Consider the following 19387-nt stretch of genomic DNA (forward strand, 5'->3'; position numbering starts at 1 on the left):
CAATTGATTTCAAGTCATTTTGAAAAATGAAATAAGATCAGGTTTAAGTAGGCATTGGATAGGAAAGTAATTGTTCTTTGTCTCTCCTGTACAAACATCCATCTTTTCCTGCCTTTTGGAAACATCAGAGGCTCCAGTTGGCATGCAAATGTTTGTCCTTATTGCCAATGCCCAAGGATCAGACGGAGGGGGTCTATTCTCCTAATTATGTATTCAGACAAAGCTCTGAAGTCGGGTACTAAAAGTTTAATAACAAATATACATCTACATAAAAGGTAAGGACAGGATTCATTTTCTGCGCATTTCTTCCACAAAGGAAACTTTCTTGGTTTTCCATGTTGTAAACTTGAAATGAGCATCTAAATCTGCAGGAGTTGCAGTCTTGTGAATTGTGAACTCACTGAGGCCTCAGCTATGACTGAGTTCATATATCATTCTAATTAGGGTCTTTCTTATGTACTGTTTTAAATAATACTGAACAACTAATAAAGTTGAAGTTAAATTAGCAGACGTCATAATATCATAAAAGGCAAAACTAAGTTTGCTATCTTTGGGTCAGATTGGAAGGCACAGTACAGGTAGCTTACAATCACAATTGAGCCCCAAATTATGTTCTTAAGTGAGAAATTTATTCAGTGAGTTTTGCCCCATTTCATGACTTTTCTTGCCACATTTGTTAAGTGAATCACTGCAGTTGTTAAATTAGTAACACAATTATTAAAGTCCCCATAGGTTTTGCTTGTCAGAAGGTCACACAGGGTAACCCTGGGACAATGCAAGCATCATAAATGTGAGTCAGTTGTCAAGGATCCGAATGTAAATCACGTGACTATGGGGATGCTTCAATAGTCATAAGTGTGAAAAACACAATCATAGGTCACCTTTTTTCAGTGCCTTTGTACATTTGAATGGTCACTAAGTGAATTGTTGTAAGTCAAGGACTACCTATAACTCCACCAGTTATTGTTATCATCTCAGAGGATGCCCCATTGTGTGTTGAAGACTATCTTTTAATTCAATTATTGACTAAGAGTGTATAGGAAGGAACCATCGTTACAGATCAGGAGTAGATTTCGATGTTAACAGCTTCCTTCAACTTTGGTTAACGATGGATGGTGAGAGTGATGATGAGCAGTTTTTCACCTATTTTGTTGTTCATATTTCCTTAGTTAAATCAAAGTTCTATCGTTCATTCTTCCATTTTTCAATATCTTCTTGTACAGTTTTAGTATCAATAATGATCATTTATATATTTAGGGTGTTTCTATTCATATTATTTCCAGTTCTTCAACCCATATAATTCTACTATTAATACACATGTTTAGATTAATATATATTTATATCTATTTCCTTAATTACCCATTGCTTAGTTCTAACCTTCCACTGTTATTCATATTTTTATACATATTTAGTTACTACTAAATATGACTGACTATACTCAGTCATTCAAAATCTTTCCCATTCTTCATATCTATTTATATTACAATATTATACTGATGTTTATCACACTGCTAAAATAATAATCCAACCTGTATAGTTCTGATATTAATTATACACATTATTGAAATATATTCATAAAAATATTATTTTACTCTATTTTTCTTTATCCTTCATCTGTTACCCGATTCCAAACCTTTAATCTTATTTTCTTTTTAGTTTCCCTCCCATATTTGTGTCTTTTATTCCCTCTATTTGACTCTGCAATCTAACTTTTGCTCCCAACTCTATCCTTTCCCACTGTCTAATTCCAGAACTATCCATTCCATCTCCTATCTCTTTTCCCCAGTTCTCTTCCTGTTCCTCCCATTCCCTTTGAAAATATTTTACATTATTTCCCTCCTTTTTTAGTTCCTCAATCGCTATTTGTTTTGGCAACATCTCCTCCTTGTTATTTTCTTTTTTGCTGATTTCTCTCCACTTTTCTCTCTGTTTCTTCTGGTAGCTCTATTCTTCCTTCCTTGTCCTGATCATTGTCCGTTATTATTTGTATTAAATTTCCCAATTTTTGGTCTATACGATCAAATATTTTCTCAATCCTTTGAGAAAACTCCATTCTGTTTAGGTTCTCCTCACTTCCATCTTATGTTGCGTCTGTGTTTAGTCGATCTCTTTTTTAGTCCACTGTCCAGAGTTCAATAATTCAAAAAGCCAATCTTCCTAGTCACAATTTTAAATGTCTCATCAATAGTCAATCCAAACAATTTAAATTTACCAGGAGGTTATCTCTTCAAATTAATTTATATGTTCAATAATATTCAATGATGTTCAGGGCTCTTAACTGAAGTCCTTAATTAATAATCAAATCTCTAGTGGTCTTAGAGTAGATATTTCCAATCTTTTGGAATAATTATTTCCAAGTTTCCATTTTTCCCTTTTCGTCAGCAGATGGCAGTCTCGCTTCTGTCTGCTGCAACTTCTCTGTAATATTGTTACTGTGTTTCCCCGAAAATAAGGCAGGGTCTTATTTTCTTTTGACCTCCAAAATATGCCTTAGCCTTATTATTGGGGGAGGGGCTTATTATTTTGGAACCAGGCTCTTTGGGAGTCTGCTTGAAAGAGACCAGCCACCCGGCAACCCCCTTCTCCAGCTGGGCAGAACTTCTCTCACAGACTCAGTGGTATCCTGAAGATCACTGTTCCCTCTAAGGTGCGCAGCTGCGCGGGCGCGCACATGGCAAGAAAACACCGCGCAGGACTTTTCAACTCCCGCGCAGTGATTTCCACAGGCTCCGGAAGCTGGGGAGGAGGTCCTTTGCAGTCCGGACTAACTGCTGCTGCCTCCTCCTCCTCTAACAGCACTGCTGGATTTGCTGCCCGGCGCTGCGGATTTGAGGAGCCTTTGAGGCTACAGGAGCCAGTAGGAAGGCGGCGGAGGGGCGGGAGCAGGAAAAAAAAGCCCCGATAGCCTGAGTGTTTTCCAGTGAAAGTTTTTTCCCTACTTTTCTTTGTTTGCTTTTTTGGCCTCTATTCCTTCTCTTCTCTTCTCTCCTCTCCTCTCCTCTCCTCTTTTCTTTCTTCCTTTTTTATTTCCTTCCTTCTTTCTTCCTTTCCTCTTTCTCTCTCTTTCTTTTTTCTGCCTCTTTTTCTTATCCTTCCACCCTCCTCTCCCCTTTCTTTTTCTCTTTCTCCTCTTTCCTTTTTTGTCTCTCCCTCTGTCTCTGTCTCTCTCTCCCTCTCCCTTCTTTCCTTCCTCCCTTCCTTCCTCTCCCCTCTTTGTTTGCTTCTTTAAATGCTCCAATTGCTAATCTATATCAGTTGGTAATTTATTCATAACTTGCTAATATCACTGCAGACTATTGGATAGTAAGGGGGAAAGTATAGTCCTCAACTTACAACAGTTCACTTAATGACTAAAGCTACATCAGCACTGAAAAAAGTGAATTACAGCTGTTCTTCACACATGATCATTGCAGCATCCCCATGGTCATATGATCAAAATTTGGATCTTTGGCAACTGCCTCATATTTATGATGGTTGCAGTGTCCTGGGGTCACCTTTTGCAAACATCTGCCAAGGAAAGTCAGTAGGAAAGTCAGACTGACTTAAAAACCAGGTTACTGATTTAACCGCAGTGATTCACTTAACTGTAGCAAAAAGGTTGTAAAATGGGGCAAAACTCACTTAACAAATGTCTCACTTAGCAATAGAAACTTTGGGCTCAATTATGGTCCTAGATTGAGGACTACCTGTATAGGGAGATTTCTTTACTTAATGGATATTTACATGGTAGAATTGAGTTTCAAATAACACTAATTTCGTTGTCTTGGGTGACATCTATGAAAAAAATCCAGGTGCTCAGGTATGAAAATGTGCTGCTCAAACACTATACTTTTCCGCTCACACTGAAAAAAAATTAGAGGGAGCATTGCTGAAGATGCCAAGCTGCACGACTGGCGGGGGGGGGGGACCAGCCCTCGTGCGGCTTGAGACCTTCTAGATACTGCTGGGTTAGTGCGTATTGCTGTGCCCAGCTGGAGGAGGGTGTTGCATGAGCACCTGTTTCCACCCACTCGCGTATCTCTCAGTTCTCAACACGACCTGGGCCAGCTGTCCCTACAGGGCCAGGGCCAGGCCACGGCTGCCGTCTCCTACACTGCCACTGCCAACCCAACACTGAGGATGGCTTCTTCTGAAAGTCCGGTCAGGCCAGCCGGCCTGCTGCCGAATCTTCCGGGAGCCGGGGTAGAGAGTTTTTTGGCAGCCAGGCCACAACCATAGAATGGTAAGCCCACTCCCAGAGCGGCCACTGCCGGAAGGCTTAGGCAGCTTGGCGCCTTTGAAATGCCGCTGGGCTAGTGAGTAGTGCTCTGCCTGACTGGAGGGGGGAGATTGTCCACTGGGCTTATTTTGGGGGGAGGGTGTATATTTTTGCCCACGCCAAAAATCTGGCATGGCCTTATTTTCAGGACATGTCATATTTTGGGGGAAACACGGTAACAGTTCTGATTCCAAGTTTTCAATTATTCAAATAATTTTTAAATTATAAATCCAATAATTGAGCAATGTTTGTAAGGAGCAATTTGGGACTTTAATCCCAGCATTTTAAAATGCTCTCAACACCATGTCTTTTAGCTTTGAGGAACCAGGTTTCTGTTTATTATTGAAAAAGTATTTTTTTTCCTTTTTCAATTCTCCGGTATTTTTCTTGTGTGCCCATTCTCAGCTTCAACAAATAGCTTTAAATATGCTTCCCCCTTGGATTTCTGGGGTCAAGTTCCAATAAAAAGTATTTTCTCAGCCAGATGACACTCCATTCACTTTCTCCTCTCCAGCACAGTCCTGGGTATTCAGGCTGTCCCCGGCTTCATGGCAGCCATTTTGACTGCCGCTGCTCCTCGTCCTTCCCAATCAGGGAGGAGAGGTGCGGCTCTCCTCGACCTACCAGGCGGTCCTGCCTTAGTTCACCATCCCTTCAGAGTGGCTATGGTCCAAAATTGGACCCTCCAACAGGGAGAGGTCGGAGCTGACTGCAAAGCTTGCCGATCAGGCTTCCGAGGGCGCCAGAAGTACAGCCAGAAATGGTGGGGAAATATTTGTATTTATTAGTTTGTCAAACATGTATAAGATAGAAGGCATAAATATAAACATGGATAGAAATGAATACAAATTGATGGGGACAGTAGGACAGGGACGTTATGCAGGCTAGTACACTTATGCAGGCCCCCTTTATGGACCTCTTAGGAATGGAGGAAGGTCCACAGTAGACAGTTGAAGGTTGAAGCTTACTTCACTGTCCAAAGTAACATAGTCAAGACCATTCTGATGACCTCATTTCTGGAGCCCCCAGTATGATCCGGTCCTTACATTTGGAATTAATATTATTCAAAGTTCCAACCATTGGAACTTTGAATCCACGTTGTAAGTAACCCTTGGGATATCTATAGTAACTTTGAATGGTCACTAAGCAATCAGTTGTAAGCGGAGGGATATCTGTAATTCAAATATTGACCAAGAGCATATAGGAAGGAACCATTGTTACAGATCAGAAGTAGATCTCAATGTCAACAACTTCCTTCAACTTAACAATGGATGGCAAGAGTGATGATGGGAAGAACCTGTGCCTCAGTGCTAAAGGATCCACCACTGTCCTAAGTAACGTAGTCCAGAGAATTCTGGTGATCTCATTTCTGGAGCCCCCAGTATGATCCTTACATTTGGCATTAATTATTACACATTGGTGGGGAAATAAAAGTAAGCCATTCTTGCTTGTCTTCATCTCAGGAGTGTCTCCCCACCCCCAAGGTCTTACGACATATATGACTGAAAATCTGTATTTTTGACTATTGATGCATATCAGTAAAGTTCAGAGGTTTGCCTAGGATTGGTTGCCTGTTGGGATTTCAATGGCTGGTGATTCAAAACAGCTTCCGGATGTTTTCCAGCATCCGAGGTCTAGAAAGAAAAAGAAAGGCTTAGAAGGCATACTTTCCTTCTATGTTGCAATACAAGCACATGAGGTGATGTAATGGTGGGTGGGAATGAACTTGGAAGGGGAAGAAATGCTGCCTAAGGAATGAGAAGATAAAAGGAGGGGGAGCCTGCAGATGAACAATGGGCCGAGAAAGAAGCTTAGAAAGGATACATCCTAACTGCGCATGTAGTAAAAAGAAAAAGTGGGTGCTTTGTACTTTGAGATTTGCAAGGTTGATGTTAGCCTCTCAAGTACTAAGCACCTTCTGAAAGCACAAATCTCTGGGGCAGATTCTTTCTATGATTCAGTGGTAGGATTCAAACATTTTTACTACCGGGTCTGTGGGTGTGGCTTGGTCAGCATGGCAGGGGAAGGAGACTGCAAAATCCCCATTCCCTCCTGATCAGGACTCGGGGAGGGGGGGGCAGAGAATAGATGGGGTGGAGCCAGTCAGAGAGGGTATTTACCAGTTCTCTGAAATACTCAAAATTTCTGCTACCGGTTCTCCAGAACTGGTCAGAACCTGCTGAATACCACGTCTGCTACGATTCTTTCACAAATTCATAGATTTCATAACTTCTTTCTGTGGGGAAAAATCTTTAACTTCTTTAAGGCAGCCTATGTTCATCTCCTACTTTATTTTTTCTTAATTCTCTTTCACTCTGCAATTAGGGAAAGTAAAGAGATATACAAGACTTTTCTCTTGGATTATAAAAAATCTTCCTGGGCCAATATTAAAAGTTTTCTAATTTTGTCACCTATTCCTAGAAAACTTCAAGTTTCTCTTTAAACCACAGGGTCCAAAAATGTGCTTTGCTTATCTCTCTGATACTATTGTCCATTATTTTTTATGGGGAACCTTTTTTATGCTGCTCTCTGAAAATGAAGGCAATGCAGTCATTACATGAGGCTTATAGACCATAGTTAGCATGCTGTGTTTAGAACATTATTTATCCACTTTTCTCTAATCATGTTTATTACAATATTATCTCCACTTACTTTTTCTTCTTTTGTACCATACCGCGACCAGTAGTGACAAGACAAGCAGGAAAAGGCTCACAGCCATACGTACCCATATGTATGTGTTAATAATACCTGTAAAGCCAAAATATTTGCATTTTATTCTTCATTTTTCATTTCAAACAGCCCTACTTTCTGTGAGTTTCTGTATCAGATCCAAAAAACAATGGCTGCTATAGACTAACGTGACTCTTCTACAATGTTTATAAGATACAGTAAATGATTTTTGTAAAATTATATCATTCTTCTCATTAGCTGTTTTGTATATTATAGCTCTTCTAACTAAGTCATCATGTCCTGGTTTGATTTTATAGGATAATATAAATATGTGCTCATTAATGGGTAAATTAGGGTGAGAAACATATCTACTATTTAGATAAACTTTTGAGCATCCTTTCTCATTGATACACCAGTTATTGCTTCTGCATGGTGATTCAACAACATCTGCCCTTTACAGAGATGGTTTTGATAGACAAACCCTAGTAATTAAGTAGAAAATCCTTTATTATAAGCATTTTTAAATAAAGTAACTGAGACAGGTAAAGCTAATGGAGGACAAAGAGGAATTATACACTTGATTAAGGTAGATTTGAAGATGCCTTGAAGGACACATCCTCATGACGTAGATTTGCTCATCCATCCATAGCCAAGGATGCTTTAGATTTACCTAATTCAGTGTTGAAGTAGTATTTTCACCTTGCTACGTGCCACTTTTGTAGCAACTGTAGTGACGGTGATGAATCAAGGACTGAGACCTTCTGAGCTCCTAAAGGTTGTTTTTGGCTGCTATGAACTCTTTTTTAGTTCTGATTTCTCTCTATGTCCATTTTAGCTTTTTGAGAGCAAACATGACCAGGCACTGGGGTTTTGCTGTATAATGCTTGGTCTGTGCCTCACAATATCCTAATCAGGCATTACACAAACTCCTTATGTACTGTGCTCCTTATTTGCACAGTTCTAGCAGTCTCACATATTAGACACAACAACAACAACAAAAAAATAATAATAATCCCATGGGTGATAGACAGTTTGTGGGGTGGAGTGTTACTGGTGAAGCAATGAGTCCACCCACCAGTGTTGGTCAGCTGTTTTTAGACAGAGCAAATCAGCAAGAGAGTGACCTTGAGAGACAGGAGGAAAAATGGCATTTAAAGCAGCATTGAAAAGATCTCTCATCCCACAGAAATAATGAGGGGGTAAGACACCCCTAACACCCCTCAGGGTATGTGTTCTGTTAAGATGCAGTCTGTTGTGCCTTTAAATGGCTTTACTGTACTGCCGTAAAATGGCTTCTACTGTACAGCACAGTGGAATTGCCATGGTAACTGTTTCACAGTACTCCACAAGGGGGCTCCCTCTGGTAAGAGGGGAAATCTAACATTAGAAATTACATTTGGTCCGTACATTTCCCCCCTATAAATAAATACCCTGGCAACGCCGTGTTACCGGCTATAAATGATAAAGTACAGGTAATCTTTAACTAGAGATCATTTCTTTAGTAACTATTTGGAGTTGTGATGGGGCTGAAAAAAATACAATCCTTACACTTACAATCATTTCTTGCACTTAATTATTGCTGTATCACCATCATATGGTATGGGATGCTTGGCAACCAGCACAGATATATGACAGTTTCCAGTATCCTGTGCTCATGTGATCATGATTTGCAACCTTGGGTGAGTGGGTCGGTGGGTGGGGTTTCTGGCAAAAAAATAATAATTTAGAAGAATGAATTTGCATTTATGACTGTGGCATTAACGGCCATTGGTGGTCATTAACGGCTGTCATAAAATTGGCCATAAAATCAGGTATGGCTTGACTTATGGCCACAGTAACTTCACAGGTTCCAATCCCAATTGCGGTTGTAAATTGAGGACTACCTATAAATCCAGGAAATGGAAAATCAGAGAGCATGAAAAAGTGTATAGGTGTAGGGATGAAGGGGAAAACAAGACCAGTTGTTCAGCCATGAAAAGAGAAGTACGAAGGAGAACTTCTCAAATCCCATGAAGGGACATCCCACAGGAGGAAGTCAAAACTTGTTCATTTCTTTCCAAAGTACAAGGCATAGAATAATGGAACTACTTTCTGTGAATTTCGGTATCAGATCCAAAAAACAATGGCTACTATAGATTAACATGACTCTTCTACAATGTTTATAAGATTCAGTAAATGATTTTTGTAAAATTATATCATTCTTCTGATTAGCTCTTTTGTATATTATAGCTCTGCCAACTAAGTCATCATGTCCTGGTTTGATTTTATAAGATAATATAAATATGATATGTCCTCATCAATGGATAAATTAGGATGAGAAACATGATGCTATTTAGATATAGCTGAAATAAGTTTTTGAGCTGTTTTTTTTCCCCGTGTGGCCAAATCACGAAAGTGTCATCAACATACCTAAGCCAGACCCAAACTCTGGCTTGGATATGTTGATGACACTTTTGTGATTTGGCCACATGGGAAAGAAAAACTGAACAACTTCCTCACACATCTCAACAGCCTACACCCCAAAATACAATTCACTATGGAAATAGAAGCAAACAACCAACTTCCCTTTCTGGATTTCCTAATCTACAAAAAGCCCAATGGCTCCCTAGGACGCACCATCTATTCCTGCCAATGGTGTGGAAATATGCATCACTACAATAGAAGCCCAGCCCCTTTGTGTGTGTGTGTGTGTGTGTGTGTGTGTTTGTGTGTGTGAGGGGGGGCGAATGCAAAGAAAGGAGTAGGGCTTTGATAGCATTGTTGCATCACCCTCTTTCCTGTTTTGACCAGTCCTTCCAAGCAACCCTGATTTCAGCCCAGAGCAAGTGCTTGGAGTCCAGGCCCAGAGTGGAATTTTTCAAGAGTAAAATTCTGTGATTCAAAATTCAGTCCAAATCACAGTCATAAGAATTCTTTGCAAAGATTAAAAGAAAGCTAATGTGAAGGGGACAATCCAAATTGGTAGGTGATGGATATAAAAAAATCATCATTGTGAATGTTGAAAATCCATGTAATACATTTAAGGAATAAAAATCAGGGTCAAATATACAGTAGATTAGAGTAAGCAGAAATAGAATTCCATCCGCCATTAAATCTGCAAAAAGATCCATAACCTCAGGTGTCTTTATCTGTTTTCCATTTCCATCCTATTTTCTGTAAGATCTCCACACGCTGGAAAGTAACCACAAATAATTGCCTTGGAGCCAGCCAGGTTCTGTGTCCTACAATTTTAGCAATGCAGCCAAACAAAGCAATATTCCTTAACACGTAGGCCCAAGAAACACGATAAGAAAAAAATGAGTGACTGAAAATTATCAGTATCCTTCCCCTGCCACGCCCACAGACCCGGTAGTAAAAAAAATTGAATTTCATCACTGCTTTGTCCCCAGGTGCTATTTGGGAAGTGAGCATCTTTTGATTAGTGGAACCATCATGGTGGCTATTTTGAGAAGAAGAAAGCTCTCAAGGCCGTCATCATGGTCCTTTCCCAAAGCATCCTTCTGCTTTTCCAGACATGCTCACTTAACCCCCAAACCTGCTGCTCTCTTGGTGGCTGAGCACCAGTCTCTACCTCTGGAAAATCTTCCACCAGGGATTTCTGAGCGAAGAGATTATACAATCATTAAAAAAAGCATATGCCTCATTGATTGGAGGTGTCAGGTGCAACTTCATTTAATAATCAGGAAAGAAACCACTCAACTCCATTTGTTTGAAATCAAGTGTACTTTTACTAATTATAAACGAACAGTAGCAAAGCTAAGCTGAATCTGCTTAATTAGGCGCGAAAGCAAAGAATATGATGTATAATTCAATCCCCTCCCCTTGGCACCCCAGTCCATAGTCCAATTATAATGCACCCAACTGTCAGGTGGGAGATATCTTCAAAAGACATCACCAGGATGGAATGCCGGACAGTTAACCTTGGTGAGAAACTCCCTTCCTCCACATGCGCAGTCATCTCCAGTAAGGGCCTTTTTTAGGTTAGAAAGAAAGACCTGAGTGACCTCTACCTTAGAAGTTTCTTGACTTCTAGTAACAACAGGAGCAGCGAGGCTCTTCGCGGGAATGACAGGCTGGACCACACTGAGCTTAGAACAGTTGTACTGAGGGAGTCTGGACAAAGCATCAGCCATAAAGTTTCCCCCCCCTGGAATGTATTTCAAGGTAAAATTGAATCTATTGAATGCTGAGCCCAGTGCATCTGCTTAGGAGAAAGTTTTCTGGGCGTTCTCAAAGCTTCCAAATTCTTATGGTCAGTCCATACCTCGAAAGGGTGTTTGGCGCCCTCCAAAAAATGGCACCACATGGACAAAGCCCAGCAAACAGCAAAAGCTTCTTTCTCCCAAATGGCCCAACGTCTCTCCGTGTCGGTTAGTTTGCGAGAGGGGTAAGCGCAGGGTTGTAATTTACCTTGGCTATTAGCTTGAAGTATTACAGCTCCCACTGCCACATCACTGGCGTCAGCTTGGACCACAAAAGGTGCATCCATGTCCAGGTGTTTGAGGACTGGTTCCTCTGCAAAAAGGCGCTTTAACTTCTCGAAAGCAGCTTGACAGTCCATAGTCCAATCCAGCGGTTTGCTAGGTTTGGGTTTGGTCCCTCCTTTAGACTTAAGGAGGTTAGTTATGGGGAGAGCTATCTTAGCAAAGGAGGGAATAAATTGACGATAGAAATTAGCAAAACCCAAGAACTTCTGCAATTGCTTACGTGTATGAGGGGCCTCCCACTCGGTGACCGCTTTGACCTAATCGGGGTCCATTTCAATGCCCCTGTGGGAGATGTGATAGCCCAGGCAATCAACCTTCTCCTGATGGAATTCGCACTTGGATAATTTGGCGTAGAGTTCAGCCGCCCGGAGTTTTTTCAGCACTGTGCGAACAAGCCTCATGTGTTCTTTACGTGTCTCCGTGTATATAAGGATATCATCTAAATAGACGATTACCCCTTTGTAAAGATGGTCATGTAAAACCTCATTAATTAGCTGCATGAATACCGCTGGCGCCCCCTGGAGGCCAAATGGCATTACCCAAAATTGGAAACAACTAAGGGGGCAGTTGAAAGCAATTTTCCATTTGTCCCCCTCTTTAATTCTGACTCTATAGTACTCTTCTCTTAGGTCCAATTTAGTGAAAATATGGTCCTTCCCCAGTTGGGCCAGCATGTCCTTCATCAGTGGTAATGGGTACAGGTTCTGAGTTGAGATGCAGTTCAGGTTTTTGAAGTTCACACATAATCTGAGGGAGCATCTTTCTTTTCTCTGAACAATACTGGCCCTGCTACCTTGGGCCTCGCTGGCTCAATAAAGCCCCTTTCCAAGTTTTTATCAATGATTTTCCTCATTTCCTCCATCTCTCTAGGGGACATTGAATATATTTGGGGCTTTGGAAGCTTTACTCCAGGTAAAATATCAATAGTGCAATTTGTAGGCCTGTGAGGGGGCAATTTATCAGAAGATTTCTCACTAAAAACATCCTTGGGGTCCCAATATTCCTTTGGAATTCTTTCCTCCCCCTCAATTCTCTCCTGCCCCCTGGCTGCCAGTGTGGGGGTAGTAGTATCAGAGTCTGGAGCTTCAACTTTCCCCTCAGGGGGTGTGGTTGTTCGAATCCGTAACCAACCCTCTCTCCAGTTAATGCGTGGGTTCCATCTACGGAGCCAGGGGAGTCCGAAAATAAGGGGCCGGTCCATCCCAAGCGCCACAATAAAAGTTATTAATTCTTAGTGAGTACCCATCCACATCTCGATGGGTTCAGTGGAAAAATGAGCAGGGCCGCCTCCCGCAATAGAACCATCAATTTGGCAAAAAGCAATAGGGATTTTTAAAGTCTTTAATTTCAAGCCCAGCTTCTCCACCATCTCAGGGCTTATCATGCAACGGGAACACCCAGAATCTAATAGAGCTAGAAGTTTCTCTGTTACGCCAGAAGAGGGCACTCTAAGCTCAATTGGGATAAGCATAGGACCCAGCGATGAGAATTCTCATCATCAGATTCGTCAGACGAGCTGGGGCTTCCGTCTTCCTCCTCCTCTGGCTAGAAGCATCGAGAAACATTCTCAATAGCGAAGGCAGCCTCCTTCCTCTTGCTTGGAGTCCTCTCAAGTTTCCCCTCCCTCCGGGGTGTGGTGGAGCGGGTTGAGTCAGTTTGATGCGGCAATTCATAGCCTGATGCCCCTCCTTTCCACAGCAGAAACAAGTGAAAGACTTGGCTTTGCCTGCAAAACCTCCCCTGCCTTCACTCCTTGGGCGAGGGGATTTAGGAGGTGCTGGGGGGGGGATTTCTCAACTTCTCCCTCTCTCATGCAACGAAGTCTGACTAAATCCAATTCCACATCTGCCGCGTTCTCATACCAAGCTTCTAAACGACGGGGAAGGCGTCTATTTATGCATTGCTGGTAAACATCTTTATCCAAGCCATCAGCAAATTGATCCAGCAAGGCCTCTTCCGACCACCTCCTCATATAGGCTGACAATTCCTGAAATTCTTGCACATAGTCAGGCAGTTTTCTTTCCCTGTTTAAGGGCCGTAAATTTCAGCCTAGCGCGACGCTCGGTCAAAGGGTCGTTGAACCTTCTTCTCATAGCTGCCATAAATTCATCAAAATTCCTCAGGAGAGGGGAATTGCATTTATGTAGCCCGACCACCCAGTCGGCTGCTTTCTTCTCCAAGGCCATTAACACCATTCTCACTTTAGTTTCATCTGTCTCTAAATCAGGCCCATATATTTCCATATAATTCCAGACCTGAATAATAAACAACCCGAGACCTCCGGGTTCTCCATCATATTTTATGCTTAAGGGTGGGACCTTAGTCATCTGGCATTGCCTGGCCCCCCCTCCTTTTGGAATGTCTCTAGCTGCAGGGGGGGGGGAGGCTGGTTCTGGGTTTTCTTGCGCACATCCCCCTTCGGCCCCTCCAGTTTCCCTTAAGCTATGCATTGAGTACCTTTTTTCCAGCTCCTCTGTTGGCTCCCTTTCCACAGCTCTCTCTCGAATTCTACATTCATTCCATGCCTCTTTGAGGAGCCTCATGGCGTGGGAGAGTTTGTAGTCTTCTTCTCCAGTGCCACTCCAGTCAGCCGCTGTTTTTTTCTTGGGCCTCCTTCTCGTGACTCCAGCTTGTAATTCCTCAGGTTCCTCTTTCTGTCCCACACCCCAAGTCCATCTGGGACGGACGGCAGGTTCTTCCACTCTCAGTTCGGCTAGTCTTTCTGTTAGAGATGGTCCCGCCACTGCCCCCACTTCTTCCTCCTGGTCGCTTCCATGCAAAGACATTTTCTTTTCTTCTTGTGAGGGCACCCCCCTCGGTAGTTGTTCGCTCCGGGTTGGGTGCGAGGTGCAGATTCAGCTTATTGTCAGGTGCGACTTCATTTAATAATCAGGAAAGAAACCACTCAACTCCATTTGTTTGAAATCAAGTGTACTTTTACTAATTATAAACGAACAGTAGCAAAGCTAAGCTGAATCTGCTTAATTAGGCGCGAAAGCAAAGAATATGATGTATAATTCAATCCCCTCCCCTTGGCACCCCAGTCCATAGTCCAATTATAATGCACCCAACTGTCAGGTGGGAGATATCTTCAAAAGACATCACCAGGATGGAATGCCGGACAGTTAACCTTGGTGAGAAACTCCCTTCCTCCACATGCGCAGTCATCTCCAGTAAGGGCCTTTTTTAGGTTAGAAAGAAAGACCTGAGTGACCTCTACCTTAGAAGTTTCTTGACTTCTAGTAACAACAGGAGCAGCGAGGCTCTTCGCGGGAATGACAGGCTGGACCACACTGAGCTTAGAACAGTTGTACTGAGGGAGTCTGGACAAAGCATCAGCCATAAAGTTTCCCCCCCCTGGAATGTATTTCAAGGTAAAATTGAATCTATTGAATGCTGAGCCCAGTGCATCTGCTTAGGAGAAAGTTTTCTGGGCGTTCTCAAAGCTTCCAAATTCTTATGGTCAGTCCATACCTCGAAAGGGTGTTTGGCGCCCTCCAAAAAATGGCACCACATGGACAAAGCCCAGCAAACAGCAAAAGCTTCTTTCTCCCAAATGGCCCAACGTCTCTCCGTGTCGGTTAGTTTGCGAGAGGGGTAAGCGCAGGGTTGTAATTTACCTTGGCTATTAGCTTGAAGTATTACAGCTCCCACTGCCACATCACTGGCGTCAGCTTGGACCACAAAAGGTGCATCCATGTCCAGGTGTTTGAGGACTGGTTCCTCTGCAAAAAGGCGCTTTAACTTCTCGAAAGCAGCTTGACAGTCCATAGTCCAATCCAGCGGTTTGCTAGGTTTGGGTTTGGTCCCTCCTTTAGACTTAAGGAGGTTAGTTATGGGGAGAGCTATCTTAGCAAAGGAGGGAATAAATTGACGATAGAAATTAGCAAAACCCAAGAACTTCTGCAATTGCTTACGTGTATGAGGGGCCTCCCACTCGGTGACCGCTTTGACCTAATCGGGGTCCATTTCAATGCCCCTGTGGGAGATGTGATAGCCCAGGCAATCAACCTTCTCCTGATGGAATTCGCACTTGGATAATTTGGCGTAGAGTTCAGCCGCCCGGAGTTTTTTCAGCACTGTGCGAACAAGCCTCATGTGTTCTTTACGTGTCTCCGTGTATATAAGGATATCATCTAAATAGACGATTACCCCTTTGTAAAGATGGTCATGTAAAACCTCATTAATTAGCTGCATGAATACCGCTGGCGCCCCCTGGAGGCCAAATGGCATTACCCAAAATTGGAAACAACTAAGGGGGCAGTTGAAAGCAATTTTCCATTTGTCCCCCTCTTTAATTCTGACTCTATAGTACTCTTCTCTTAGGTCCAATTTAGTGAAAATATGGTCCTTCCCCAGTTGGGCCAGCATGTCCTTCATCAGTGGTAATGGGTACAGGTTCTGAGTTGAGATGCAGTTCAGGTTTTTGAAGTTCACACATAATCTGAGGGAGCATCTTTCTTTTCTCTGAACAATACTGGCCCTGCTACCTTGGGCCTCGCTGGCTCAATAAAGCCCCTTTCCAAGTTTTTATCAATGATTTTCCTCATTTCCTCCATCTCTCTAGGGGACATTGAATATATTTGGGGCTTTGGAAGCTTTACTCCAGGTAAAATATCAATAGTGCAATTTGTAGGCCTGTGAGGGGGCAATTTATCAGAAGATTTCTCACTAAAAACATCCTTGGGGTCCCAATATTCCTTTGGAATTCTTTCCTCCCCCTCAATTCTCTCCTGCCCCCTGGCTGCCAGTGTGGGGGTAGTAGTATCAGAGTCTGGAGCTTCAACTTTCCCCTCAGGGGGTGTGGTTGTTCGAATCCGTAACCAACCCTCTCTCCAGTTAATGCGTGGGTTCCATCTACGGAGCCAGGGGAGTCCGAAAATAAGGGGCCGGTCCATCCCAAGCGCCACAATAAAAGTTATTAATTCTTAGTGAGTACCCATCCACATCTCGATGGGTTCAGTGGAAAAATGAGCAGGGCCGCCTCCCGCAATAGAACCATCAATTTGGCAAAAAGCAATAGGGATTTTTAAAGTCTTTAATTTCAAGCCCAGCTTCTCCACCATCTCAGGGCTTATCATGCAACGGGAACACCCAGAATCTAATAGAGCTAGAAGTTTCTCTGTTACGCCAGAAGAGGGCACTCTAAGCTCAATTGGGATAAGCATAGGACCCAGCGATGAGAATTCTCATCATCAGATTCGTCAGACGAGCTGGGGCTTCCGTCTTCCTCCTCCTCTGGCTAGAAGCATCGAGAAACATTCTCAATAGCGAAGGCAGCCTCCTTCCTCTTGCTTGGAGTCCTCTCAAGTTTCCCCTCCCTCCGGGGTGTGGTGGAGCGGGTTGAGTCAGTTTGATGCGGCAATTCATAGCCTGATGCCCCTCCTTTCCACAGCAGAAACAAGTGAAAGACTTGGCTTTGCCTGCAAAACCTCCCCTGCCTTCACTCCTTGGGCGAGGGGATTTAGGAGGTGCTGGGGGGGGGATTTCTCAACTTCTCCCTCTCTCATGCAACGAAGTCTGACTAAATCCAATTCCACATCTGCCGCGTTCTCATACCAAGCTTCTAAACGACGGGGAAGGCGTCTATTTATGCATTGCTGGTAAACATCTTTATCCAAGCCATCAGCAAATTGATCCAGCAAGGCCTCTTCCGACCACCTCCTCATATAGGCTGACAATTCCTGAAATTCTTGCACATAGTCAGGCAGTTTTCTTTCCCTGTTTAAGGGCCGTAAATTTCAGCCTAGCGCGACGCTCGGTCAAAGGGTCGTTGAACCTTCTTCTCATAGCTGCCATAAATTCATCAAAATTCCTCAGGAGAGGGGAATTGCATTTATGTAGCCCGACCACCCAGTCGGCTGCTTTCTTCTCCAAGGCCATTAACACCATTCTCACTTTAGTTTCATCTGTCTCTAAATCAGGCCCATATATTTCCATATAATTCCAGACCTGAATAATAAACAACCCGAGACCTCCGGGTTCTCCATCATATTTTATGCTTAAGGGTGGGACCTTAGTCATCTGGCATTGCCTGGCCCCCCCTCCTTTTGGAATGTCTCTAGCTGCAGGGGGGGGGGGAGGCTGGTTCTGGGTTTTCTTGCGCACATCCCCCTTCGGCCCCTCCAGTTTCCCTTAAGCTATGCATTGAGTACCTTTTTTCCAGCTCCTCTGTTGGCTCCCTTTCCACAGCTCTCTCTCGAATTCTACATTCATTCCATGCCTCTTTGAGGAGCCTCATGGCGTGGGAGAGTTTGTAGTCTTCTTCTCCAGTGCCACTCCAGTCAGCCGCTGTTTTTTTCTTGGGCCTCCTTCTCGTGACTCCAGCTTGTAATTCCTCAGGTTCCTCTTTCTGTCCCACACCCCAAGTCCATCTGGGACGGACGGCAGGTTCTTCCACTCTCAGTTCGGCTAGTCTTTCTGTTAGAGATGGTCCCGCCACTGCCCCCACTTCTTCCTCCTGGTCGCTTCCATGCAAAGACATTTTCTTTTCTTCTTGTGAGGGCACCCCCCTCGGTAGTTGTTCGCTCCGGGTTGGGTGCGAGGTGCAGATTCAGCTTATTGTCAGGTGCGACTTCATTTAATAATCAGGAAAGAAACCACTCAACTCCATTTGTTTGAAATCCAGTGTACTTTTACTAATTATAAACGAACAGTACCAAAGCTAAGCTGAATCTGCTTAATTAGGCGCGAAAGCAAAGAATATGATGTATAATTCAATCCCCTCCCCTTGGCACCGCAGTCCATAGTCCAATTATAATGCACCCAACTGTCAGGTGGGAGATATCTTCAAAAGACATCACCAGGATGGAATGCCGGACAGTTAACCTTGGCGGGAAACTCCCTTCCTCCACATGCGCAGTAAGATGGTCAGGTCAGCGGCTAGAATCTTCCTCCAGCACATCATGATTCCCCTCCCAAATACCCCCCCCCCTGTTACAATGGCAGCCGAAGCAGCAGCAAAGCAGAGGCTGACAGGAGGCAAGAAATGGGAAATCATGTTAATTTTGGTCTATATTCTCAAAATCCAACTCAGACCAGATCTGAGCAATTTTCTCTCTCTTATCGCAATCCTTAGAGCCTGATTGAAGATGTTCATCAGGCCCCTCCCTTCCTCAAAGGAGTGGTTCAAGATCTGTGTTCTTGGTCCCAAGGATAATTAACCAAAGTTAAACCTAACTATGCTTAGTAGGTTGCAGCTGCTAAGTTTCTCATTGGTTCAACAGGTTTTGTCAATGGGGTCTGGAGAAAGACAGTCCCCTTTCTTATTTATGAAGGGCAAAAATCAGACCTTTTCTTAGCCCCTGGGACTCTATGAGGGGATTCCCACCTGAACTACTGGACCCTCCGGGTATCGTCTTCATGGTGGGATTCATCATTTCAGTATCTAAAAAGAAGAAGGATTCAAGAAAGAAATTCATTTATTCCTCTATATTTCATCAATATTTCTTGTGAAATCTCTTAGCAAATACACATTTGCAACACATCTTCATTTATTGGCAAAGAAAAGGGAACCCCCCATAAAACAATGAGGATGGAAGCCCAGCATCATTCTACACACAACATATGACCCCCACCCTCCAATGAACAACAACAGTGAGTTAACATAACCCGCCACCAGCTGATTCCCAACAAGAGAGGAATAAAGGAATAAAAGGAATAAAAATCAGGGTCAAATAAACAGTAGATTAGAGTAAGCAGAAATAGAATTCCATCCACCATTGAAGATGCTAAGTTTCTCATTGGTCCAACAGGTTATGTCAATGGGGTCTGGAGAAAGACAGTCCCCTTTCTTATTTATGAAGGACAAAAATCAGACCTTTTCTTAGCCCCTGGGACTCTATGAGGGGATTCTCACCTGAACCACTGGACCCTCCGGGTATCGTCTTCATGGTGGGAGTCATATTCTCCGGATCTAAAAACAATCAGGATTTTTGAGTGGAGAGATTATACAATCATTAAAAAAAAACCA

The 19387-nt window shown here is 43.1% G+C and overlaps 1 long non-coding RNA gene across 1 annotated transcript; it reads right to left on the reverse strand.

The window, feature by feature from the left end:
* Positions 1-5853: 5853 nt before the first annotated feature.
* LOC148046310 (uncharacterized) lies at positions 5854-19299 on the reverse strand. Its single transcript, XR_015696484.1, has 3 exons — positions 19274-19299; positions 6911-7006; positions 5854-5892 (listed from the first exon to the last, which is right to left on the reverse strand). It is a non-coding gene; the product is annotated as an uncharacterized LOC148046310 (long non-coding RNA).
* Positions 19300-19387: the final 88 nt, after the last annotated feature.

The sequence above is a fragment of the Thamnophis sirtalis genome, unplaced genomic scaffold (genome assembly GCF_051295495.1).
Source record: "Thamnophis sirtalis isolate CommonGarterSnake01/CBP01778 unplaced genomic scaffold, rThaSir2_p1.2 scaffold_4, whole genome shotgun sequence".
NCBI lineage: Eukaryota > Metazoa > Chordata > Lepidosauria > Squamata > Natricidae > Thamnophis > Thamnophis sirtalis.